The following is a 26218-nucleotide window of genomic DNA, read 5'->3' on the forward strand; positions in this document are numbered from 1 at the left end:
TGGGAGGTCGAGACCTACTACAGCCGGGAGGAACACCGCTTTCCCGGCACATCGTGCCTCGTGTGGCTAAAACGTTTGCGAGATGTATTCTTATAACTGTTACCTTTTTCTTTTACCCCTGGCTATTTGTGTTCATGTTTTGTTGTTTTGTATACTTCATCTGTTCGTATGTTGTATACTCATTGTTTGTTAAATAAAGTTAAAAAAAAAAAAAAAAAAAAAAAAAGGAGGGAAAAAAAAAATGGAGGAAAAAAAAAAAAAAAAAAAAAAAGGAGGGAAAAAAAAGGAGGGAAAAAAAAAAAAAAAAAAAACTTTTGCGAGATCCCGAGTTTGTTTTGCGAGATCTCGCAAAAGTTTTGCGAGATCCCGAGTTTGTTTTGCGAGATCCCGAGTTTGTTTTGCGAGATCCCGAGTTTGTTTTGCGAGATCCCGCAAAAGTTTTGCGAGATCCCGCAAAAGTTTTGCGAGATCCCGAGTTAGTTTTGCGAGATCCCAAGTTAGTTTTGCGAGATCCCGCAAAAGTTTTGCGAGATCCCGAGTTAGTTTTGCGAGATCCCAAGTTAGTTTTGCGAGATCTTGCAAAACTTTTGCGAGATCTCGCAAAAGTCCGTCTTAATTTTTTTTTCTCCCATGTCCCCTGCGGGGCTCCGTACAATACGAAGCACTTTGATGCGACTGTTGTTGTGATTCGGTGCTGTGTAAATAAACTTTCATTGAATATAGAGCACCTGCCTCCTCATTGTGCTGCCTGTTGTTGTTGTTGTTGTGGTTGTTATGACCTTTGCTTGACCCCACACATCAGTGATCCAAGATCAAAGATGTTTGAAAGCAGTATGTTGTGAAAATACGGCTCTTTGCAACACTTTGTACTTTGGGGTCATTTTTGACCCCTGAGGACCACAGGTGTTATAAAATCCAATAAAAACCCCATAAATAAATCAAATTACTTAAAACTTATTCCAATCACGCATAGTATAGTAATGAATAACTTCTGTTATTTTCAGACCATTTAATGAATAAAAAACACATTTTTGATAGCAAAAGATTTCTTTAGAGGACAAAAATGACCCATGGACAGCACAAGGGTTAAGGTCAAAGGTCACTCTTTCGAGGATGCCAATGTTCACATTTTGGACAGAGAGGACAGATGGTTTGAAAGAGGAGTGAAAGAAGCATCTATGTCCACTGTGAGCGACCATCTTTGAACAGAGGCGGTGGTTTACGACACCAACTCTCTGCCATCTATAATCCATTTTTGAGTTCCCTCCCCAGACGCCTTAACGCCCACTCACATCCTGGGCCATCTGACCTCAGGAATTCGCATGATAAGGTGGGGCCAGGTTTCACAATGAGCTCACCTGAAACTCTGGCTGATTGGGACCCACACCCGCTTTCACACCTTGGCTCAGGCGATTAGAGGATCATCAGGGGGTCCTTTTGTCCCTCTGTGGGGGGAAACTCCCACTAGGTTTATATCTGGGACTCTCCACCATTTGACCTTAGAACTGAAGAAGCTTCTCGGATGAGAGGTGAAACGTCTTCAAGCATTCTTCTGATTGGTTGCCACTGTTAAAACAAAACATTTGCATAGCAGGAAGGTGGAGCATTTGTGCTCACCGACACCTTAGTAAGTCAGATGATCATAACAACAAAGTCTACACTCACTGACAATACAGAAAATACATTTGGGAGAGTATTACAGTCTGAGGTTTTGACAGTACTTCTACATGCACTGACCTCAGGATCTGAAACTTTGGTTTAATATGAGCATCCAACATTGTAACATTGTATTTACAGTTAAGTCCATAAATATTTGTAGAGAGACAACCTTTTTCAAATTTTGGTCCTTTACATTACTACAATGAATTTCAAGTGAAACGAGTCATGTGCAGTTGAAGTGCAGACGTCCAGCTTTAGTTCAAAACTGAACAAAAAGATTGGGTAGAAATGTGAGAACTAAAGCATTTTTAACACAATCCCTTCATTTCAGAGGCTCAAGAGTAATTGGAAAAATTAAATAAACTGAAAAATAAAATGTCCACTTGGTTGAAAACCCTTTGCTGACAGTGACAGCCTGAAGGTCTTCAGTTCAATTCAGTTGTATTTATACAGCGGCAAATCACAGCAACAGTCGCCTCAAGGTGCTTTATATTGTAAGGTCGACCCTACAATAATACAGTCCTGAGAAAAATACATCCTCAGTTGGCTTAAGATCAATATGAGTGACCTGGCCATTCAGGAATGTTTCACTTATTTGCTTTAATAAACTTCTGTATGTTTTGGGTCATTGTCCATGTGTATTATGAAATCAATTTGACTGCATTTAGCTAGATTTGATGCTAGATTTGATGTCACTGAACAGCTAAGAATTAATTCAGCTGCTTCTATCCTGCGTCACATCATTAATAAGTGTCCCCGTGCCACTGGCAGTCGTGCACGCCCAAACCACTACACTGTCTCTGCCATGTTTTACAGATGATGTGGTATACTTTATATCATGAGCTGTTCCACACCTTCCCCGTACGTCTTTCCTGCCATCATTCCGGTAGAGGCTGATCTTGGTTTCATTTGTCCATTTGTCCATAATATGACTGTAATTGGAATATGCTTGATGTAAAACAGGTAAAAAAAAAACAAAAAACAACTTGTGTCAGTATCCAAATTTATAGGACCTCACTGTATGACAGAAAATACGGTAAAGTATAATGATCATGATGGCTAGGCATCATCCAATTTAAATTAGCATGTTATTTTAAGCTTTCTGAGAATATGATGCCATTTAATATAGTTTTCAACAACTAATAAACAATAAAAACATTCCTTTTAATGCTTTTTCTGTCTGTTGTCAGCTTCTGGGACTACTGAAAGGACGATAACCAGCGAACTGTGTTTACCAGCCTGAAAGAATTAAAAATGGTGCATTTCCTAATTTAAGTACCGTAATTGTCGGGCTATAAGCCGCTACTTTTTGCACAAGCTTTGAACCCTGCGGCTTTTAGTCGGGTGCGGCTTTTCTATGGATTGTCCATGATTTTTGTCATATCGTAAGAGGATTTGTTTTGTTTGTTCCGCTGTTGTACGGCACTACGTTGCCTGGCGGAAGGGCATGTGATCAGACACACAGTATCGGGGTTCAAGAGTGGTATGTTGGTCACATGTCCATCCGCCAGGCAACGTAGTGCCGTACAAGTAGCGCGAAAAACAAACTTCAAAGTAGCGCTACGCGTTCAGCGGGAGGCGTGGATGACGAGCGGCGATAAACTTGCGAAAAGCAAGTTATGCTCAACTCCACCGGTGGATTCTGACAACGTGGAAAAGTGTGAAAACATCCACAATCACCAACGGATTTCGAAGGGCTGGACCCCTTCTGAGGGTGTTCGACTCTGACACTGACAACGAGGATTTGTTTGGTTTTGAAAGTGACAATGAAGGAGAGAAGCTGAAAGTGGAGGACGAAGCCATCCTGAGCCTGTTCGTTTCCGACACTGGAGAAGAGGACTTTGGTGGTTTTAGTGCGCAGGAAGAAGAGAAAGATGGTGGTGAATGACTGACTTTTCTTCTTGTTAAAGCCGTGTCACTGCACCTGAGCCTAAAAGGTAGTCCGAATCTATTTTTCTGGTGTGCTGTAGGTTATTGTTATGTACTACATTTGTTACTCGTTTATGAAGCACAGTACATGTTTCGTACTTGTAGTTATCTACTTGTGCATATACCTAAAAAGTTATGCAAATATGTACCCGTAACTTGTTTTCAAAATATTAATAAAAGGGGTGTGTCTCCAAACAACCATCTCTTTCCTGAAAATTCTCTTTGTGCATATTCTCTTACATATGATAAGTCAACATTGAAACACCTGCGGCTTTTAGTCAGGTGCAGCTAATGTATGTACAAAACAGGATTTTCCCCTGATTTTAGCTTGTGCGGCTAATATTCAGGTGCGCTTTGTAGTCCGGGAAATACGGTAACTAGCTGTGAAACAGCTTTCAAATAGACTCCATGCATACTGTGCATGAAGAACCCAGAACTCGAACAACCCGTAAAGGTTTTTGTGTGTCTGTATGTGGTGTGAAAATCTGGAACAGTCTGAGTTTACAACTGAAACAATGCAAAAATATTCATAGATTTAAATTCCTCTACAAACAGTTGGTTTGGTCACAGTATACTCAATGATGGTTATAGTGTGCTCTGTAATGTTCGTTCTCTTACCATTGCTGGTATGGATTCAAAAAAAAAAAAAAAAAGTGTGTGCGTATGTATGTACATGTGTGTGTAGATATATATGTATGTATGTATATGTATGTGTGTTTGTCACTATGTAATTATTATTGCCTGTTACCTGTGGTAACGCAATTTATAATTAATATATATTCTGTATTCAGTTATGAAGGTTCTATTTGTTGTTGCGAGCTGACATTGAGATGCTTGCATGTGTCCGGGGCTGTTGATGGTTTGTTTGGTTGCAACGATGGGCGTAGCTGTGGGAAGCTTATTGTTTTTTGTTGATGAGTGAGTATAGGGGTGGGATTTAATAAGTTTTCTTCGTCCCACTCCTTTTCAGGTAATTTTTGTTTTTTGTTTTGTGCACTTTATATTCAATATATGTATTTTTGTTGTGCCTGAAATGAACAAATGAATGAATGAATGAATGAAATGAAAGTTCACAAAACAAGCAATAAACTGGATGCTACACATATCTGTCACTATACTCCTTCCTCATGTGGGAATTCAATCTGCACATATTTAACACATCCTTAAACTTCTCCATAATGGAAATACAAAAATATATTCTTGTGGTTACATGTAAAAAACTCCCTTGCATGTTGATTTTAATTAAAATTGAAAAACTGAAAATGTGCAAGGCTGTCCTCACGTTGGTCTTCACCACACTGAGCATCCAACGCATGCATCTGACATGTTCCCACTGGCAATGTGAATGCTTAAATCTTTAAATATCGACTTGGCAGTAGCTAAATATGCCGAAAACTTATGTCGAACTGTCAAAACTTTAGCTGTGTTGCATGAGGCCTGCTAATTAAACTCAAAATGAAACCCTTTTGCCCACATTTTAAGTAAGCGTGGGCCTACAGATTGGCTCTTTAAGTATTTTAATTACCGCTCATATGGCAAAGGCTTCACGCTCCAGCAGCGCTTTTGTTGCTGAAGATTGAGATGGTCACGGATGAGAAATCGCTTAAGTTATAGAATTCAGTATAATGGATGAGTCACATGGAAATACGATGAGATAGTAGATTATGATGATGTGTGTGTTTGCAGCTGTCTGTGTGTGTGTGTGTTTGTGAACCTGTGGTGGTACATTAAGCTGGTTCTGCTGTTCCACAGAGTAAATGAAGAGTGATGACAGTGCTCGTCAGGAGGGTTTGATGGTGTGTGTGTGTCTGCTTTAGGCCGTTCCCACCTCCATCATTCAAAGACCTCATCATCTATGAGTGTTGCACTCCACCCATCTCTCCTCTGCCTTTGTTCAAACTTGAGCAGATTACAGCAGGCCTGTATTTAAAAGACTTGATTTAAACTCACCCCACTGAGTCTAATTGCTTTGTTCCTTTTTGCCACTGCTGCAAATCGATAGTTTCCTGTTTCCGCAAAATAAAGGACAACACCCCCCCTTTCCTGCAGTATTAAGTAAAGTGGAAGAATTAGCTTTCTGCCCTGGGGACTGTAACTGCTACTGTGGTGTGTATGTGTGTGCACACACGTGTGTGTGTGTGTGTGATCAGAGAGATTCAAACTGATGAGCCAACTACAGCTAGAGTCCGCCTCAGTGTTCAGTGCATCACATGCAGCCATGAGCGCATCTAGACACACTCCTTCATTTTGTGTTTAAATGCTTACATATACACACACAGTTACTGTCCCTCTACACATACGACTCGGTTCTGCTTCTATGCCCCAGCTTTGGCTGTGTCCCAATTCAGGGTCTGCAGCCTTAAAGTACGCAGCCTCAACGATCCTCAAGGGCCGCGTACTTAAAGACCGCTGAGGCCGGAAGTGCGAGGCTTGTGAAATGGGACGGTCTAGCCTCCGTTGCGCTGCCCAGGTTGCCTAGCAACCATGATACTAACAGCTGGAAACGTTTCATACAGCTTTGTTTGACAGAAATGAAGGAGAAAATCTTTTGTTCATTTGTTTGTTTGTTTCTACATGAGCTTTGATCATTCTCTGATTAAGCTCAGCTATTGGACGCCGTATATTTTAAAGTAAAGGCTTTAAAACCAAGTTAGTACAAACGTCACTAATGTCACATGACTTTGCCGACATGTGGCCAACAGGAATGTTTTAATGTTCTTCGTTATTAAACATTTGCACATAAATAAGTGACATAATGTTCAGTACTTACTTAAAGTTTACTCTTCGGGTGCCCCTCATCCGCTGTTTTTTTTGGCAAATCTATCCACACCCACCGCCGCGCTATGCATTCTGGGATATGTTGGGCCACGAAGTCTACACCGCCACATCCTTAAAATTCAGGGAAATGAAGGACGCATTTGAGGGCCGCATTTCGAGCAGCCTTCGAATTGGGACAGCCTTCGTCGCGTCGCTGTGATGTAATCGGCCTTAAAATGCGGCCTTTAAGGCTGCAGACCCTGAATTGGGATACAGCCTTTGTTTACTTTTTCCCACCGAGGCTTCTAGACTTCTGATTGGCCAACATTTCTACACGGATAGGAATATAGCGCCACCTGCTGCTTTGGCATGTTCCTAGCAGCGTTTTCCTTCATTTCTACCTTTACGTGTGGACAGGATTATTTTTTAAAATGAAAACGGAAAATCTCTGTTTTCAAAAATACCCGTGTACGTGTGGACGTAGCCTGAAACTCCTGCAGATGGTTAGCAACATGGGTGTTGTTAACAGCGGTGCTACTATACAAAGCAATAGAAAACAATAAGAATATTGTTTTAAACTCCAACGACAGATTTCAGTGATAAGCTACGGCCATATGAACGTTAGGAAGCCAGACTGTGCAACATGCTGATCATTAAAAATAATAGCAGCTGGATTTTTGTTTTAAAGCATTAAAGAGTAAGTTTCTGCCATTGAGCACACTTTGCCTAAACATCTGTGAGGTTCTGGCTGGACCCTGAATGTAAGTGTTTAATTTAAATTCTATTTTATTCTTATTTCTGTGCATGTAGACGGCAACAGATAAGAACAAATTTGCAGTTTTCACTACTTTATTACAGTGAATCATGTTTGTTTTTGCTGTGGTGTTGTTTTCTTGATGCACTAAAGTCGCTTTGAAGATGGAAACTGATTCTTAAAAGGAATGATTTCAAAGATCATAGAATACACTCAACAATCCTTTTGACCGTCCCACAAAATGAAAGTGTAGGACATGTGCTTTTGCACCATCATCCCTGCGGGGGGTGAAGGTAAAATAGAAAAAGACTTTAGGCTCCCGAGGAAGAAATAAAGAGCCAAGATGAGTCATAGATGTGTCATATCCTCATACTGTGATAGTTAAATCTTTTTCTGGCCAAATCTGTGGACTCTAATAACATGTTGGCTCCTGGGAAACTGGAAGGAAGCTCAAGGCATCGGTTACAAAAAGTTCTTAATATATGGCTTCAGTTTCTAAGTCTTTACGATCTCTCGGTCCGTGTAAAGTTTCAACTGTGTGCAACAGCTGCCAGGCAGTCGTAGCTGAGGTTTAATAAAAAAGAGGGGCTGTGAAAATGTAATGACATTTCTGTGAGACAAATTAATCATTTTTTTTGGTTCCCCTGTGGCTGAAAAATAATTTCACTTTACTATTTTTTCCTTTGCATGTGGTGAATGTGTCTTTTGGTTTTGTTTGTTGATTTTCTGTTCATAATTGGTGCTGCAGATTAGCTACACAGCTGTGTGCTGCTTATCTTTTGCTACCTGCAAGAGCAAACGTATTGACTGACCAAAGTAGTATGATGCCACATCCAGGTGCTATTTCACACTGGAGTGGGGGTTTTTCACAGCTGGCTTTTTGACTTGTGAGACAACAAATGAAATGCAGTCAGTGTTTGATGCCACGCTCCTATCCCCATGAAAAAGGCACATAATGTGCGATTATGTTTACTTTTCATAGATATTGGTCTGTAATAGGAAGGGAAAAGATCGGTTCTGTGCTTTTAACGATTAAAACTTCTCTTACCAGTCAGGAGACATCGCACAGTTTCACAATCTTAATTTAACAGACTTGTAACTGTTTTATCTCTATTGCAGCAAAAATCAGAGTTCAGAGGGAATATGGAATATTATGCCGATCTCTAGGTGTTGCATAACTGCACAGTATATGTACATATGTTTTAATAAACTTGGAAATCCGTTGCATGTTGTATCTTCTGTCCCAAGTGCACAAGTATGGAGAGTAAATGACTTCAAGGACACAAGAAGGCCTAATCATACACATCATCACACAGTTAACTTTGTCTTGGTATTTAATAGGGCTGCTCAATTAATCGAATTTTAATCCCGATTACGATCTGGGCTTTCAACGATCATTAAAAATGACTGAGCCGATTATTAGCCCCTCCCTCGTGCTTTACTCTCGCGCTGCTCCGTGTGGCAAATCGAGCGCACCTCTCTGCATTTCGAACACGTGTCACAACAATTAAGAGCAGCGGTCTCCAACCTTTTTTGCGCCACAGACCGGTTTATGCCCGACAATATTTTCATGGACCGGCCTTTAAGGTGTCGCGGATAAATACAACAAAATAAAACTAGTACCGGTACCAAAAAAAAGAATTTATTCATAACACACGTGAAAAGACCCAGGAAAACCGAGTAAACGATAAAAACGATAACAAAATAACGCTGAAAACCGATAAAAACCCTGAAAACTATACATTTCACACCTGAGCCTCAACTCTCGCGGCCCGGTACCAAACGACTCACGGACCGGTACCGGTCCGAGGCCCGGGGGTTGGGGACCGCTGATTAAGAGGACCCGAGGGAAGCTCGGAAAGCTCAGCAGAAGTTATTTGGAGAGGAGAGTGACTGCTGTTGGTTGAAAAGAGAGGTAAAAAAAACTTTATGGGTTCGTGGAGTCAGACGTGGATCAAGTAGACACAGTGTGTAAACTTTGCTACAGTGTCGTAGCTGCACCACAGAGCAACACTGCAAAGTTCACTAAACATAGATGTTTACATTTTTCATTTATTTCTTATATTGCAAACATTTGCACTGTTATCAGTATTTGCACACTATTTTATATTATTTTTTAAAGTCATTATTCAACACATTGTTATTGTTAAATAAATATCGTCAATTTCAGTGAAAATAATCGTGATTATCATTTTTGACATAATCGAGCAGCCCTAGTATTTAATGGAATTTGTGAAAATAAAAACCAATTATGACTGATTGCTGCTCATTTGCTGTATTTTCAAGTAATTTAAAAGTATACAAAACAATGTAAGATACATGGTAAGTAATTATGTTTTTATGCAAAAAAAAAGTTATTGCTGTATTGTCAAGAAGCCAAGTTTATGTTGGAATTTCCAAACCAGCTTTTCTATAAATTTGAAAGCAATTTCATCATCTATTCAGACACCCAGATATTTAAATTCTATAAGCTTTTCAATTTTGGGTCCTTGAACATTGAATATTATTCTAGCCTTGATTTGTCATTGTTTTTAGGCCATGTGTAACATAATTTGGAAGAAAGGGAGGAAGATTTCTACCATTAAAAATACTTTATTTCTTTATTTTCTTTTATATTTTCCAAAGTAATATTTATTTGTTTTTGTATAATAAAGATGTTGATTCTTAATCCATTAGAACAAACTATCCTCTAGCTTGTCTTGATGCACGCTCAATCATCCAGGAAAGTAAATCCCCAAAAGTTGATTCTGTTCATCTGGACGAAGCGTTTTGTGGAAGAAACGTTTCGTCATCCACCAAGTGACTTCTTCAGTCTCAGCTGACTGCAGGTTTCCCCAAACTTATAAACAGGACATTTGCATAATGACTGAAACCAGCCCACTGAAGGAACAATGGGCTGTGAGGTCAGTTCCTGGATCATTAATATGCAAACTGTCATGGCCACTGATCAATGGCCATGAGTACCATTCACAGAGAGGTGGGGAATGGCTGCAATCACAGCATTGTAAGATGGTGACAGATGGACCCTTAGGCCCCCTCCTCGATTCAGAGATGGTCTTTCCCTTTTCACGTAAATGGCCTCCTTGACTCCGCCCTCAAACCAGCATTCCTTCCTGTCCAGGATGTTACATCCTCATCATTGAAAGAGTGTCCACTGGCCTGTAGGTGTAAACAGACTGCAGAGTCCTGGCCTGACGAGGTAGCTCTTCTGTGTTGTGCCATCCGCTTTGCCAGAGGTTGTTTGGTTTCCACGATGTATAAATCCTGGCAATCCTCCTGGCACTTAACAGCGTACACTATCGTACTTTTTTTGTGTTGGGAGACCTGATAATTGGGATGGACCAACAGCATGTTTTAGGGTTTAAAAGCCACAGAGACGCGGTGTTTAGAAAAATGCATCTCAACTGTTCCGATACTCCTGACACATTCAGGCAGCGGGTATCCCCGATCTTACTAAATTATGTTTTTTATAGCTCTCAGCGCTGCAGCTAGGAAATCCTGTATGTTAACAGCAGATCAAGTCCTTAAGACAGAAATTTTTAAGGATGGCCGTTAAAATGGATGGCCGTTTCCTCCCTTTTGCCGTTATTAAAAACATAAGAAACTCTCGTCTCTGTCAGTGGCGCAGCTCCACACTCTGTCAAGTGATCTAAACTGTGGGGTTTATGAAATAACTGAAGTGGGAAATTACCTTGGTGCCTTTCTTAATCTTAATGTAAAAGCTGATGCAGATAAAAGATAACGCTAAGGAGAGGAGATAACTGTGCTCAAACCAGCACAAAATCCTTTCTCTCCACGCTCGCTTATCAGCACACTGCGGAGGATGACTGCTTCAGCGTCTTGATTAACATATCTTAGCAGAGTCAAGGTCCCAAGCTGAGGTTGTGTTTTCTAGGTAAAGTGTATACATAATTCTGTTAGTTCATCTTTACCACACATAAACATGCAAGAAAGAAAAAAACAAAAAAAGCTCTCGAAGCTCCCCAGTGGGATCAAGCAGGCGTGATGATAAAATCTGTTTGACTAGTAGCATTTCATCATCGCTTCTTTGTTCCTGCAGCTGCGCCAGCATTGCCATTGAGATGCTGTAGTCTGTTACAGTAACTCCCACTCTTATTTCTATTTCATCAAAGCAAACACGAGCCCCGAGTTTCATTTCATGGGGTTAAGTCTGAGTGATTGGGATACAGAGCACTTAGTTTTTTTCAATTAAAATACCAAATAAAACCACCTCTGCTAATCCTCACCACATGGTGGCATTGAAAAGAAGAAAAGCATTTATTCATGCACTTACACACACAGGCACGCACACACACGGTGGTAAATTAACTTTCCCTTCCAAGTGTAAATTGAGGCAGCAATTAATTTGTTGATGAAAAGCCATTTATCTTTAATTATTTCATGCTAGGTTGGATGCATCAACCTCCTCTTGTTAGATGCTGTTGAGCATTTGGATTTTAAAACCAACTTAAACTGAATTGATTTTGAATTGAGCCCAAAAGCTCGCATGCACCCATATCACCATAACACACACACGTCTGGTTTGCTATCCTCGTGGGGACACCCCATTGACGTAATACTTTCCCTAGCTGCTTACCCTAACCATCAAAAATGAATGCCTAACCCTTACCCTAAACCTAACCAAAACTCAATTGTAACCCTGACACTAAAACCACATTTTGAGTGGGAAAAATGCCTTCAACCTTGTGGGGATGTGGATTTTGGACTCCAAAAGTATAGTAAATTTCAGATTTTGGTCCCCACCAAGATAGTAAAAACACACGCTGAGCCAGATGTACCTTTACTAGCGATGTCATGCTGCTAAATTGCCCCCTACAGGCCTACACCGCCACAGCACTTTTAGTGAAAGAAAGAGGAAATGTAACAAACTGGAGCCAAAGCCAATTCTGTTCAGTGGAATTATGAATATTAAACATTGTAGCGGTCTGAGATCTCCCCGTCGCCTCCCTCCCTCTTTCTATTTGCTAACTGAGCTGTATCATTCCTCATAGTTTATTCTCATGTCTAATTATTCCTCCAGAATGCGGTAAGAGTGGGAGGCTCTCCACTCTATTCTTTTGTTTAATTACATTTGAAGATGGGTGGGGGGGTGGGGGGGCTCATCTAAAGAAGGGCTTTTGACTTTACAGAGCTCTCCAGTTTCCAGGAAGCACAAAGCACACGCTGTCTGCGTCGAGCACAGTCTGCTTCTTTTCTGTTTGTTTGCTGCTTTTCTGAATCCATCTCGTTGTATCTTGAACAAAGTCAGTACCTGCACAAAACCTCAGGCATCTCAAATTATGGCTTTAGCTTTATTTACACAGCAGTGTAGTTGAAGTGGTATGGGACGCAGAGACAATTTGCATACCTTTTTATTTCTGGGTGGAAAAAAAAAGATTCTTTTATATATTTCAGAATTTTGGACAAGTCTGTTTTTTATGAAACTATATTCAAAGGAGCTTGCAAAGAAAAGCGTCTGGACTTCTTTAAGTTGCTTGAAGACGTTTCACCTCTCATCCGAGAAGCTTCTTCAGTTCTAAGGTCAAATGGTGGGGAGTCCCAGATTTAAACCTAGTGGGAGTTTCCCCCCAAAGAGGGACAAAAGGACCCCCTGATGATCCTCTAATCTCCTGAGCCAAGGTGTGAAACTGGGTGTGGGTCCCAATCAGCCAGGGTTTCAGGTGAGCTCATTGTGAAACCTGGCCCCACCTTATCATGCGAATTCCTGAGGTCAGATGGCCCAGGATGAGAGTGGGCGTTAAGGCGTCTGGGGAGGGAACTCAAAACTGGATTATAGATGGCAGAGAGTTGGTGTCGTAAACCACCGCCTCTGTTCAAAGATGGTCGCTCACAGTGGACGTAGATGGCTTCTCACATCCTGGGCCATCTGACCTCAGGAATTCGCATGATAAGGTGGGGCCAGGTTTCACAATGAGCTCATCCGAAACCCTGGCTGATTGGGACCCACACCCAGTTTCACACCTTGGCTCAGGCGATTAGAGGATCATCAGGGGGTCCTTTTGTCCCTCTGTGGGGGGATACTCCCACTAGGTTTATATCTGGGACTCTCCACCATTTGACCTACGAACTGAAATAGCTTCTCGGATGAGAGGTGAAACGTCTTCAAGTAACTTAAAGAGGTCCAGACGCTTTTCTTTGCAAGCTCCTTAGACTACGATGACCTGGATGACTGAGAACCTTCACAGACACGAAACTATAATGTAACAATTTTAATAACCTGAATAAAAATCATTCAAAACTTTCTTTTTTGTTAGATTTGAGTTAGTTGTTCTTTTTTTTTAATGTATTCAAAGTTTAATGATTGACATAAAGACTTGGCTCACAGAGTAAGAGAGCAAAGAGAGAACAGTAACTAAAGGAAGCGCGTACAGTGACCTTAGAGGTCCAACGCGCTGCAACTTAAGAAAACACCAGCAAATAGAAAAAAAATAACACAGCAATAGTTTACTGGAAAAAGAAAATCCTTCTGAAAACACAACAGAAATGTTTTTGGGGGGACAATCATGTGACAGAACAGCTGCAGAGGTGACAGCTACACAATAAGCAACTAATAGCAAACAGCTTATATCTGCTTATATGACTCGTGTGGTTAAAACAAACATCACCTGCGCAGTATTTTCCTTCACAACACCGATGAATTGCTTCTGCAGCTGCACGAGCACTCGTGTCCAGTCAGCGACGGCCCGTCACGCACACCACATGTGAGGAGTTTTGCATGAGTCATAAAAATAATGGTAATGCTATTATGCTAATGCTATTATGCTAATAGCATTAGCATATTAGCATTAGCTAATATTGCTTAGCTAATAGCTAATTAGCTAATAGCATTAGCATAATGCTATTATTATGCTAATAATAATAGCATAATAACTGAGTAATTGAAGCCCTTATTTACACTATTTTATTTTAATAGTTTTTCTTTTTTGCTTATTTTTGATTTCTGCTGTCATTTACTGTATTATTATTATTATTCTTTAAAATGAGGTATTGATTACACTGAATACCAACATTTTACTACATTTTTATTATAAAAATATTGTCCAGCTGGCTGTGCATTGTGCTTCTGGCCCTCCAGAGTGTTGATAGTTAAAAAGTTGGCCACCCCTCAACGTCTAACCCCAACTTTTTTCTGCTTCCATTGTGTTTTATTCCAGTTCTGTTGTATTCTACGTGCCTTTTTAGCATTTTTATATTTGCTGTTGTTTTCTTAAGTTTCAGTGCAGCGCTTCTTTAAGAGCGCCTGTTATGATGGTGGTGCTTTGACCTTTGTTTGATATGAACATGGAGGAAGAAAACAAAGAAAAATGAACAAGAAGTAGAACAATTATGTGTGTTTATTTACAATATGTTCACTGACTGCAGCATCTACACTGTTGGATGTTGACACTTCAAAGCATTTATGTTGATGAGTAATTTCTCTCATCAACATAGAAGGTAAGCACAGTGAAATGGAAATGACTTTTCCATCAGTAACACACCATCAGCTGTGTATGCATATGCACATGTGTATATTACCATCGATGCACCCTTTCCACTTACATAATAAATGAATTGGACCCTGAACTGGTTCCATATTTTACCCGCTGAGTGTAACAGACAGATGCAAAAGAGCTGCACATTAAAATTTTCAGAATATTTGTTTAATCGGCTCACTCAGCGCAGCTTCCTGCTGGCTCGTTCCCTCGAAGAGCTGATATAAAATGCTCAGCTGGTAAAAACAACTTGTTCCCTCACTTGTTCATTCCCATTTGTGCTGCTCAGCGGTGTTCTGCCTTTGCACCCACCTAACATTATCAAGTTATTACAGATAGTCTGAACATTACAAGAAACACAAAACTCAAATGAAACAACGGGAGGTAACCAGATCTTAGAAATCAAATCCTAGAAAATGTTTAGACTTTATATGTCTTTAATTTATACTCTCACAAAGTTAACTCTGTGAGGTCGCCATCAATGACATTTACCCTGACCTTTGACCTTACTGCATCTGAATGAATGTGTTTTTTAGCTTTTAGAAACAAATCAAAGTCATAATAAAGTAAAATAAAAAATAAATAAAAATAAGAAAATAAAATGTTCTCATAATGTTACCTGGTTGCACAGTGTTAGGAATACTTAGCTAAGGTACTTTACAGTGTTAAATGTGCTCATGAAATTGTTCAGATCCCTCACATTACATGAGAAGATTATTACTGCAAAGATGTTGTGAAGCTTCCAGTGCAAATAACATTATCACAGTCTGGAGAGTAAAAGGAGGGAGGACCCACAAAGTGCATTGTTGCTAAGTTTTGGACAAACAAAGACAAACTAGGCACAAGAAACAGGTGACAACTAACTAGCAAGGTAGAACAGGAAGTAACTTAGAGGATAACCACAGAGAGAGCCACACTGAATAAAAGCAACAATAAGGAAACTAATTTATATAACGCTTTTCTAGTCCCTAAGGACCCCAAAGCGCTTTACACAACCAGTCATCCACCCATTCACACACTGGTGATGGCAGCTACATTGTAGCCACAGCCGCCCTGGGGCGCACTGACAGAGGCGAGGCTGCTGGACACTGGCGCCACCGGGCCCTCTGACCACCACCAGTAGGCAACGACCGAGACTGTCCAAGCCGGGGCTCGAACCAGCAACCTTCCGATTACAAGACAAACTCCCAACTCTTGAGCCACGATCGCCCATTCGCCCATTCTAATCACACAATAATAAACATGGACGGCAACTAGAACTTAAATGCAAAAGTCCAAACAAAAGAACATAGACTCACTTGAACATTACTGAGAACTCAAAACTCCAAATAACAGACACACACAAGCACACTGGGAGGTTAAATAACACAGAACCAAAGGAACCACAAGTGAAGGACCCTAATTAACCTTTAAAAGGAACAAGGACAAAAAAAGGAGACGACAAACATCCTATTTAGAGGGAAAAAAGGCAAGTCATGGCTGAACTGCTCCTCCAGGCTCATGTGTTCATTTTTAAACCCTTATGTTGCATCAGTGACACAATCCTCTAGTAGTTCTGACATCTGTTTGAAGACAGTAGCAAGCCCCTCGTATTGAGCATAATACGATAACAGCTAACACAAATGATCTCAGGAGATTGGCTGCAATTTACTGCTTTAGGAATCTGTAGTTTGCATCCTGTGAACGGATCTCTACCACATGCTGCGTAGCAAAAAGCAGCTGCTTGGAAACAGGATCTGATGCAACGGTTTGCTCATCGAGACATACAAACAGCCAGACTGGGATTCACTTTGAACATCACAGATGAAGTGTTGGTACCTCCTTCCAGCCGTGGCATCACTCTCCGCGTCTGTTTGTCTTTTGAAAACATGTTTGGAGAAGTTAAAAAAAAACAACTGTAAAGGTTACTGAAGCTACGTCTCTAATCTGTGTCAATAATGTGTCTTTAGTTTATTTTATGCTGCATAGTTAATCTGACAGAAATCCAACAGAGTCTTGAGTTATTGTTGCAATAATGTTCATGAAGTACTGCAGTTGTGTTGTGACAAAAGCACTAACTAGTCTCTGAATAAAATAAAAATGCTTTTATTTGTATGGGTTTTTTTAAGTACGCAAAGGGAAGACATTGTTGCACCTTGTGTAAGTCTGACTGTTGTCAGTCTAAAGTGGTTTCTACTCTAGCCAAGGTGTCTATCAGCATGCTTTCAATCTGTTTTAGATAAGCGCCTCCCTGCCGAATTCCAGCAAGCTGTTTGGCCTTGGACAGAATACTCAAACTGTGAGCACAGAGATGGCAGCTGAGATGTATGTTTACGTGCGAAGCAGGGCGAGTGAGTGGGTGTGAGCTGAGTCTTGATTAAGTTTGAAGTTTTCCATTTACTCAAAACTTGTGGGCAGATGCTTTCACTTCCATTCAGTCGTGGTGATCGTTATAATCAAAAGGAAGCGGAGACAAAGCCTCTGCTTGCAGCTGCTTGAACAGACTCGGCTGCAGCTAAACGCATACAAAAGAATGCTGTTTCCCCCAGAAGCACCGGAGAAGATAATTCGATGTAACGAGTCAGTAATAAGAAAGTAGATTTTGCTCTGAGTCAAGCTGTGGAGCGTCACGTCTTTTTTTTTTCTTCACATGCACCAACCTTGGATGTGAAAAACGACTGTCAAGTATGACAAATAGGACTGTGGTTTTACTATGATTAAAATAGCAGCTGTATTGACAAAATCAAATTCATCTCGCCGACTCGATTGTGTCTCTCCTTGCAAAAGGATGCACGTTCTCAAAGGCATTGATTTTTTCTGTGTTTTGCTCAAACTTCTTTTATCTACACTGCAGAAGTTTGATCTTTTTTAATAAGCCAAGACACACTTTTGTCTTTATCAGCTCTTTTATATGATTATATGACCTATAGGGCAAAAATCAGTTCGCATGGGGAAAATTCAGTGTATGATTAAACCTCCTCAAGCTACTTTACCCTTTTTGTTGAGCCTTTTTTGTTTTGTTTCGACAAAGATTTAAAATGAATATGGACCAATTTCCATGATGCTTTTTGGCGACAAAACACGGGAATATACAAATATAGTGGTAGGATCCATTAGAGTAATTATAATGATTGACACATCAATGAACAGCCTCCACCTGGAAAATAATAATGAACAAGAAGCACTCAAGAACACAAAACTCCATCAAGGCAGCGTTCAATTCTGAGGAAACAGTTTTTTTATATATTCATTTTGTTTTCTTTGTTCCTTTTAAACTTACTTTAAAAAGTTTATAGTGCAGTAAAAACAAGTGCAAGTTCAGGGTTTTCCTGCACTGAAACCCATTTTCTTACTTCTTATTTAAGTGGGTTCAGTACAGCATAACTTTCATTTCATTATTGATTAGTAATAAACATCAAATGAAATATGTATACAGGGATATTTTACATGTTATGTATTTAAACCTGTTATATATGTAACGTCCATAACAAAGTCATAATAAAATAAATGTTTTCAACACAGAAATGTTTTAAATATAGCTTTATAGATATTTTAGGAACGTTTGAAAGTTTATTTAGTGCAGACCTTCCCAAAGTGTGGGGCCCGCCCCCTAGGGGGGGCGCAGAGCCATTGCAGGGGGGGCGCGGCATGAAAAGGGAAAAAAAAAAGACAAAAAAAACAACAACGCTTGGACACTGCTAGCATGGGCGCCTACAGAAACGCAAAGCAGGAGATGAAGCATCGCTGAATATGTTTCCAAACCAACTTCATTCTAAGCCTCCGTTTTCGGTGATTCGAAACGCCGTTTACGTGTGGACGAAACAGCTGCGTTTTCAAAAATATAGGTGTGGACGTAGCGTAAAAGAGTTAGTAGTTTATTTTCTTACCACCTGCAGATTACTTGTATTTGCTTAATTGTTTACTAAATGTTTGAGGTGTGAAATAAACCACAATGGAGCAACGTCCACTGCACGCATGTCTTCGGTGATTGCGTCCATCCACCGCTTCTTCGGTCTTCCTCGCGATCGGTGGCCTCCAGGGTTGAGTCGAAGGGCTGTTCGCGTGACGTGTCCATACCGCCGTAGGCGCGCTTCCCACTTCTTCTTTTCGATTGGGGCAACTTCGAGTCGTTTTCGAACATCTTCAATCGTCACGCGATCAAAGCGGGTTTCTGTAAAAAAATAACCTTAGTTAATTCATAAAATGCAGGGAATGCAAGTTGCAATGGATTTTTTCTTTCACTCCACCCAAAAGTGATTTGATTGCACTCATGCACCTGCAGTTCATGCTGGATCGAGCTTCATTTTGAGGAGGAAAAGGAAAAGGTTAGAGGGAGACATACCAAGGGTGGATGACAAAGGCCAATTGTGTTAGTGTGGCCAAGACACTTCCCTGCACCACATGTCAGTTCGTTTAGGCTCAGCATCCTACCGCAGTCACATCAGTGTTGTCTGAACCTAGGGGATGAATTTGTGAGGCACAATTTGGTGAATAGGGAAGAAAATAATACAACTAGCAAGCTCCAGCCCACACTCCAGATCTACAATGTTGCCTTCAAGCTCGGATGCTTTGATCCTTGATAGAAAACTCCCATCAGTATGACACAATAGTTGATATTTGCTTTCTGCATATGCCGGAGCTCCACAGTGAAATTGCAGATGTGAAATTGCAGAGCTGCACTGAAATGGCAGGTATGTGTTGTGGTATTCGTGGGCAGAGTTATGGACATTTTTAAATGCTTCTTGCACAAATGTGATGATGAATGATTAGAAAAAACAGTGACAGTGTAATGTCTGATTTGTTTCTGAGAAGACGATGCACATGAATGACAATCACTAAAATCCCTGTCACGACGATTTGGCAAATATTAGGATTCTAACTGATATTTGTGAGGATTTCTTTCCTATCAACAACAGAAGGATTTCAGGAGGTTACTTCATACCGTCAGACTTGCGATGAGCACCGAAGGTCCAAAGGGTCTCAGCCAGATCCTGCCACTCTGAAGAACGTGTCTTTTTTATGATGAGTATTTATTCAAGTTTGAAAGTGAAATGAAATAGATCTGTCCCTCAGAATGAAAAAGTATATGTATCCTACATGTAGGTGGCTCAAACACCAGCAGTCTGACTTTTCATTTGCACACCTTGACATTTTCTTTGTTCATGCGTGGTGTATTGTTGGTGTCTGTTAAAGCAGAACAAACAAAGGTGGTTCAAATATAGCAGAACAGAATGAGTTGCTGCTATTCTTTGGTACAAAATGAGCGTTTGATTTCTTTCTTTCTTTCTTTATCTAACTGACAGCAGGTGTTTTGAAACCAGCATTTAATAAAAAAGTCAAACCAAATTTTTTGAGAAGCTTCTCGTAGACGTTTTTCTTCCTGTAAATTTCAGTTGCTTGAAATGCTGTGTGGTCATTTCTATAATACATAATGTAATGTGTATGAATTATTCATATAATACCTGCTGTATCGTAGCTCTTATTACCTTTTTTTAAATAATGTGCAAATGACAGTAAGCTGGTCTAGCGATTAGCAGAATTATTGCAGGGTAGGGATGCACCGATACCACTTTTTTGGAAACGAGTACGAGTACGAGTACTTGCATTTCAGTACTCGCCGATACCGATACCGAGTACTTAATAAAAACATGATTTAAATTTACAGGTAACAGCTTTAGTCCTATAATTTAACAAAAAACAAACAAGGGACTAGTTTGGAATTAGGAACATTTATTTAAAATGAAAAGCATGTTGTATGCAACATCCATTCATCCATCCATTCGCTTCCGCTTATCCTTTTCAGGGTTGCGGGGGACGCTGGAGCCTATCCCAGCTGTCATAGGGCGAGAAGTCTCACTAGCACAGTCACAGCTGGGATGACATCAGAGGCTAGTGCGTCGTAGCTGCTCACTTTTTTAGTTAGTTCCTCAAAGGGGGCGAGGATGGCAACAGTCGTCTCCATAAGAGCCCATTGGTGAGCGGTGAGATAGTCAGGGAGTTCGTGCTCGGACACGCCCAGCACTCGCTTTTGCTCAATGAGGGACTGGAGCATGTAATACGTGCTGTTCCAGCGCGTCTGTACGTCCTGCTGCAGTCTCTTTATTGGCTGGTTGAGCTGTCCCTGAACGTCCTCGAGGCGGGAGTAGGCTAAGGCGAAATGTTTAAAATGCCCAACTATTTTCCGTCCCACTGCTGTAGCATCAGCTATGCTCCTCTGTGCTAATAAGCGTGGGTAAATAAGCGTGGGTAAATAAGCGTGGGTAAATAAGCGTGGGTAAATAAGCGTGGGTAAACTCTTTGTACTCGTTGTCATGTTGGGATTTTGGTGCTTGATTAAATTACTTGTGTTAAATGTGCTACCTTTTGAGCCTCCTCTGGACAATTTCGCTGAGCACAATTTGCAGTCCGCCTTTGTTTTCGCGTCTTCGTTCACTTTGAAATAGTTCCACACGGCTGACTTGTCTCGCCTGCCCTTCTCTCAGGTATGAGCTGCAGCCGGGGCCTGGGGGCGGGCACTCGGGGCCTGGGGGCGGGCACTCGGCGCCTGTGATTAACCCCTTACATGCCGCTCAAACATGGACAGGTCTCAGACCGTGGTATCGGTCCCCGGTATATGGGAACTTTTAACGAGTACGAGTACTTTAGAAAATGTGGTATCGAGGCCGATACCCGATACCGGTATCGGTATTGGTGCATCCCTATTGCAGGGCAAATATATCCACAAAGTGAAGGGCTAAGGGCTTTTTTTTGTCATTCGTCACACTTACCTGTAGCCAGGCCTTTTGCCTGTTGCACCGCTGCACCTACACACACCAAAATAGCAGGTGAGCTTGAAGATGCCCACACAGCCTAAAAGCCTGCTGCTTTGCACTTGACAGGGTCCTGTGTGTTCATATTTCACTTTCAAAAGAATGACATTTTTTTTACTTCCACAAGTTTGGAGAAAGCAATTACAGAAGTTCCTTAATTGCCCCGTGAGCCGTGTCACACAGCCTCCACTGCAGTGTTGAAAGTGTCGGTACCTTTGCTTTTGAGTAGAGTTTTGATAGGATAAGGGCAGGAAAATTTGAAACACCAAATTATAAATATTGCCGGTGGCCTGAGAACGTCCCACAGATGTGTTGCTGATATAGAGTGTACATGTGTGTGTTTTTATTTATAGAGTTTTTAGTTATTCGGTACATTAGCCAAATGTTTTTTTCAAGCTGAAACTATGTTGTACCATAAAAATTAGATGTTATACTTATGGGAATATGAAAGCGCAGATTGAAGAGAACTGCTTTAGTCTTGCACAGTAGTGGATGCCAGTGTGCTCTGCTGGACTCACTCATACATGACAATACATATACCACCAGGCTGCTGCAGAGGCCTAGGCTTGATTGTGCTCTTGGCTATTTCCTGCATGTTGTTCTTCCAGAGGTGTTTTTTGGAGCTTTTTGATGTAGTTTTTGGATATATGCACAATTTCTCCAGGTTGGAAACAAATCAGAGCTTTGTAGGTGGATTTAAAAATGTAGCATTCCAACAAACAACATTGATTGTTGCCAAAATGATGACAGGATTAGATAACTTTATTTACCTTGAAAATTCTCCAATGTTCTGCACAACGACTCCTAATATCACTTCCTGCTAGCTGATTAGGACAGAAGGACGAACCCTAATAGGATACAAAGACAGTCCAGATAATAAAGTGAAAATTAAGTGGCAGAACTTTTTTTGTTGCTCATGTCTTTCTTGTGTAGGCGTGACTGTAGCTCAGGAGGCAGAGCAGGTGATCTACTAAGTGGAAGTTCGGAGGTTTGACTCCTGGCTACTCCAGCTGCCAAAATATTGTTTGGCAATGCACTTAGCCGTAGAAAAGTCCTACACAAGAATCAGTAAATTAAAGTACACCACTGTCATCACTCTGGATGACAGTGCACTAAACTTTTCTTACCCTAACAGGACGTACAGTTGAGTTTGTGAGCTGAAGGATAATCCTGTATTTGGACGATCTTCATACTGCTCGCTGCACCATGGCAGGCGGTTAGACGCGAGACATTACTGCACTTTATTTTTTATTCATAAGGGTAGTTATTTATTTACACTGTCATGCTTTCATGCTGTCTGCACCCTGAATTAGATAAGCATCTTCCACTTATAGATGGATGGATGCATAAGCGTACGTGGCACAGGTTGTCATTTCTGAATTCATGGAAGCTAAAGATCAGCAGACCCACTTCGGAGGTCAAGTCTAAGTTGAAAACAAAGGTTGAAAAGTTCACCTCGTCAAACTCTGAATCTTTCAATTCAGGCAAAATAAGGTAGCATCAAAATTCATACATCCTTTTATCAGTGGAGCCTAGGACTTTACATTAAAAGTAGTTGCTTTTGACAAAACCCTCAGGAGTGTCGAGTAGGCGTGCAGTGGACTTTGAAGCTGCGGTTGCTGTCAACCCCTTCACCTAGAATTGGCCTGCGAGAGGCACGTTGCTCTTTTTTTGTAATGAAGCTGTCTAAAAAAACGTGACCGCCTGCTCTCAGCGCAGCCAAAGTTGTCACTGTTTATTACTCCAAAAGTTAACTTTTTCCCAAGAACACCTGCTTCTTTAGGCAAACGCAGCTGAGCGGAGTTTTCCTGTCTCTTTCTTATCAAATCAGTTGTGAAGATTTTTCTCCCAGCTTTCAGTAGAAACAAAAGTTGAGAGCAAACCGAACACCATAGCTAAAGCTGGTTAAATGATCACGAAAGCTCCAGAGGAAACGGAGTGTTCTTTTGAAAAAAATAAAGTCAACATTGAGCCTTCATCGATGCAGATTTCAGCCCGGCACGAGGCAGTACATCAAACTCTTAAATCATCTAATCGTCTGTCGGTGTAACATGGAGACCTACACCTTGTGCTCATCTACCACATCTCGCCTATTAAGTAGTGTGATTAATTGCCTTCTCAAACCAGTGTGCCAGCCTCTGAGTCAGATCAGGGCCACAGATTGGACAAACACTAGAAGAAGATAGATGAGAATGTTAATGAGCAGCTAGCCTTGCTATCTACCCACTGATGAGACGAATAAAAATGAGATGATGACAAATAAAAACTAGATACAGCAGCACATGAGCAGCAGTGTATGCATTGTGGTTTGTAAATGGCTGGCTTGTTGGGGATATTATAGCTGTTTGCTGCAGTAAGCTTTTTCCCCCTAAATTAAAATAATGTTTTGTGGGGTTTTCCCTCCTTTTTTTCATGAACAAACACCAGGCTTCAGTCATATTGTGATAGTTAAACTCAAGCTCCTTTATTAACCTTCTTTCCCTGCGTTTGCATTGCCTGGTGTGTGATATTAAGCTGTGTGCCCTGGGATATGATTTGCATGAACAAACAGAGTTCGAGCTAGATCTAAAGGCTGTAGTGTCATAGTCTGCTGTGAGAGATGCTGGAAGTCAAAGGGCAGTGGATGTTGAGTAATTAAACAAAATTGTCAGGTATGTAAATGATTAGAGACATAAATATTTAATGAGTCTTCGTTAAATAAGACTAATGAATTTAACTATAGACAGGATCTTTACAAGGCCATCGCGTACATATAGCCTATTGATCTTCTGTACTGTTACACGTGTGATATTTAAAAATGAGGACCTCATTTTCAAACTAATGAACAATTTTAGCCGTTTAGTGATTTCACCCTTAAGCCTCTGAAAAGTTAAAGATTTGGGGTAGGACTGGAATTTTATCCACTTGCTCAGATAGCCTCCTGGCACAGAGGCCAGTTCTCGAACATACTACGATCTCTGATTAGACCAATGTATTTTTCGGATTATAAGACACGCTGTCGATGAACGGGTCCGTTTTCATACATAAGGCGCATTACGTGAAACAAAACAGTCAGATAAATCAAGCTTTACTCAACTCATTCTTCTTGCTTCCTCCACTTCTGTACCATTAATGTTCGCAGCTCGTAGCTCGCAGCTGCTCTATTTCCATGTTGTTGCAGTATATAAATGACTAACTTCGTATTGTGGCTGACTGTGACTGAGGTCTAGTCCGTTTACAGCATCCTGCCATGCGATTGCATTTGTCTCTAATCATCAGGAACCCTCCCGTTCAGTGTTGCCAACTCCTCAGTAAGGAAAATCGCTATTGGCTGTCCTAAAAGTCGCTAGAAGTCGCCAAATGACGTCATCACCTAATTTGCATAATTGGTCATGCTAATGTAATTGTAACCTACGTTGTTGGAGAGAGAAATAACATCGTGGAAGAGAAATAAAGTGAGCAAAAAACGTCCTAAATGCATTTAGAATTTATTTAGAACTACAAATTAAATTTATTTTAGCAATTATTGTTTTTTGTAATGTCACAATTCCAACCCTGCTCCTTTATCCGGGCTTGGACCGGCAAAAGTGACCTGAAATAGGCACTCTGGTGGAGTTACTCTGTGTGTGTGTTTATAAGTAGTTTTAAACCTTGTGATCCACAAAACAGCATAACAGTAAAAGAAGAACTGACTGCGTTACAGCACCCGCTGCTTGTTGAGAGTAAAAGCGATATGCGCTTTCAGGTCTTTTTTTAGCAACTTTTTTAAGAAAAAAAGTCGCTAGGGGGTCTGAAAACTCGCTAAATATAGCGACAAAGTCGCTAAGTTGGCAACACTGCTCCCGTTAACTTGTATCGAGTGGAAAAAAGTTAGCGTTCATCCTCCAGCTTCACTGTTTATGTTATGCTAACATAGCTGTGTAGCTAGCGATCACGTAGCACATCATTATATACCAGCTAGCCCAACTTCAGTAACCCTACAAAAGTCACTGCTGTTTAGTTTTCTGTCTTCATTTATGTTGGAAGTGATAGCAGAGCTGTACGTTTGAATTTTTTCAGAAATCTCTCAGTCAGAACATGCTATGCTAGGAAGCTAGCTTGCTAGGTTGAAACTAGCAAGCTAGCTTCCTGCTAACTTCCTGCTAACTTCTTACTCCGTTGAATTTAATAAATTCTGTTTTCATGGATGCCTGGATGTTAAACTTAATTGTTACACCTGGTAAAGCAGCAACTCTGATGGTTTTATTAAAGATGAAAGAATTTAGACAGTTTTTAACTCTCAGTGATGCCGCAGTGTTTGTTTGTCTTTGGGACCTGAAGCCAGTGTTGCCAACTCCTCAGTAAGGAAAATTGCTAATGGCTGTCCTAAAAGCAGTGTTGCCAACTCCTCAGTAAGGAAAATCTCTATTGGTTGTCCTAAAAGTCGCTAGAAGTCGCTAAATGACGTCATCACCTAATTTGCATAATTGGTCATGCTAATGTAATTGTAACCTACGCTGCTGGAGAGAGAAATAACATCGTGGACGAGACATAAAGTGAGCAAAAAACGTCCTAAATGCATTTAGAATTTATTTAGAACTACAAATTAAATTTCTTTTAGCAATTATTGTTTTTTGTAATGTCTTTCACGTCTTTTTTTAGCGACTTTTTTTTAGAAAAAAAGTCGCTAGGGGGTCTGAAAACTCGCTAAATATAGCGACAAAGTTGCTAAGTTGGCAACACTGCCTAAAAGTCGCTAGAAGTCGCTAAATGACGTCATCGCCTAATTTGCAAATTGGTCATGCTAATGTAATTGTAACCTACGTTGTTAGGGAGAGAAATAACATCGTGGAAGAGACATAAAGTGAGTAAAAAACGTC

The 26218-nt window shown here is 40.6% G+C and overlaps 1 protein-coding gene and 1 long non-coding RNA gene across 11 annotated transcripts in view; both read left to right on the forward strand.

Moving 5' to 3' along the window:
• LOC146498429 (uncharacterized) overlaps positions 1 to 25414 on the forward strand; it is a 44210-nt gene extending 18796 nt beyond the window's left edge. Inside the window, exon 2 of the long non-coding RNA XR_014870830.1 lies at positions 7 to 25414. This is a non-coding gene — a long non-coding RNA (uncharacterized LOC146498429). The remainder of the gene's footprint in view (positions 1 to 6) is intronic.
• astn1 (astrotactin 1) overlaps positions 1 to 26218 on the forward strand; it is a 587946-nt gene that overhangs the window by 398264 nt on the left and 163464 nt on the right. The gene's annotated exons all lie outside the window — the stretch shown is intronic.

The sequence above is a fragment of the Neolamprologus multifasciatus genome, chromosome 18 (assembly GCF_963576455.1).
Source record: "Neolamprologus multifasciatus chromosome 18, fNeoMul1.2, whole genome shotgun sequence".
Taxonomy (NCBI): domain Eukaryota; kingdom Metazoa; phylum Chordata; class Actinopteri; order Cichliformes; family Cichlidae; genus Neolamprologus; species Neolamprologus multifasciatus.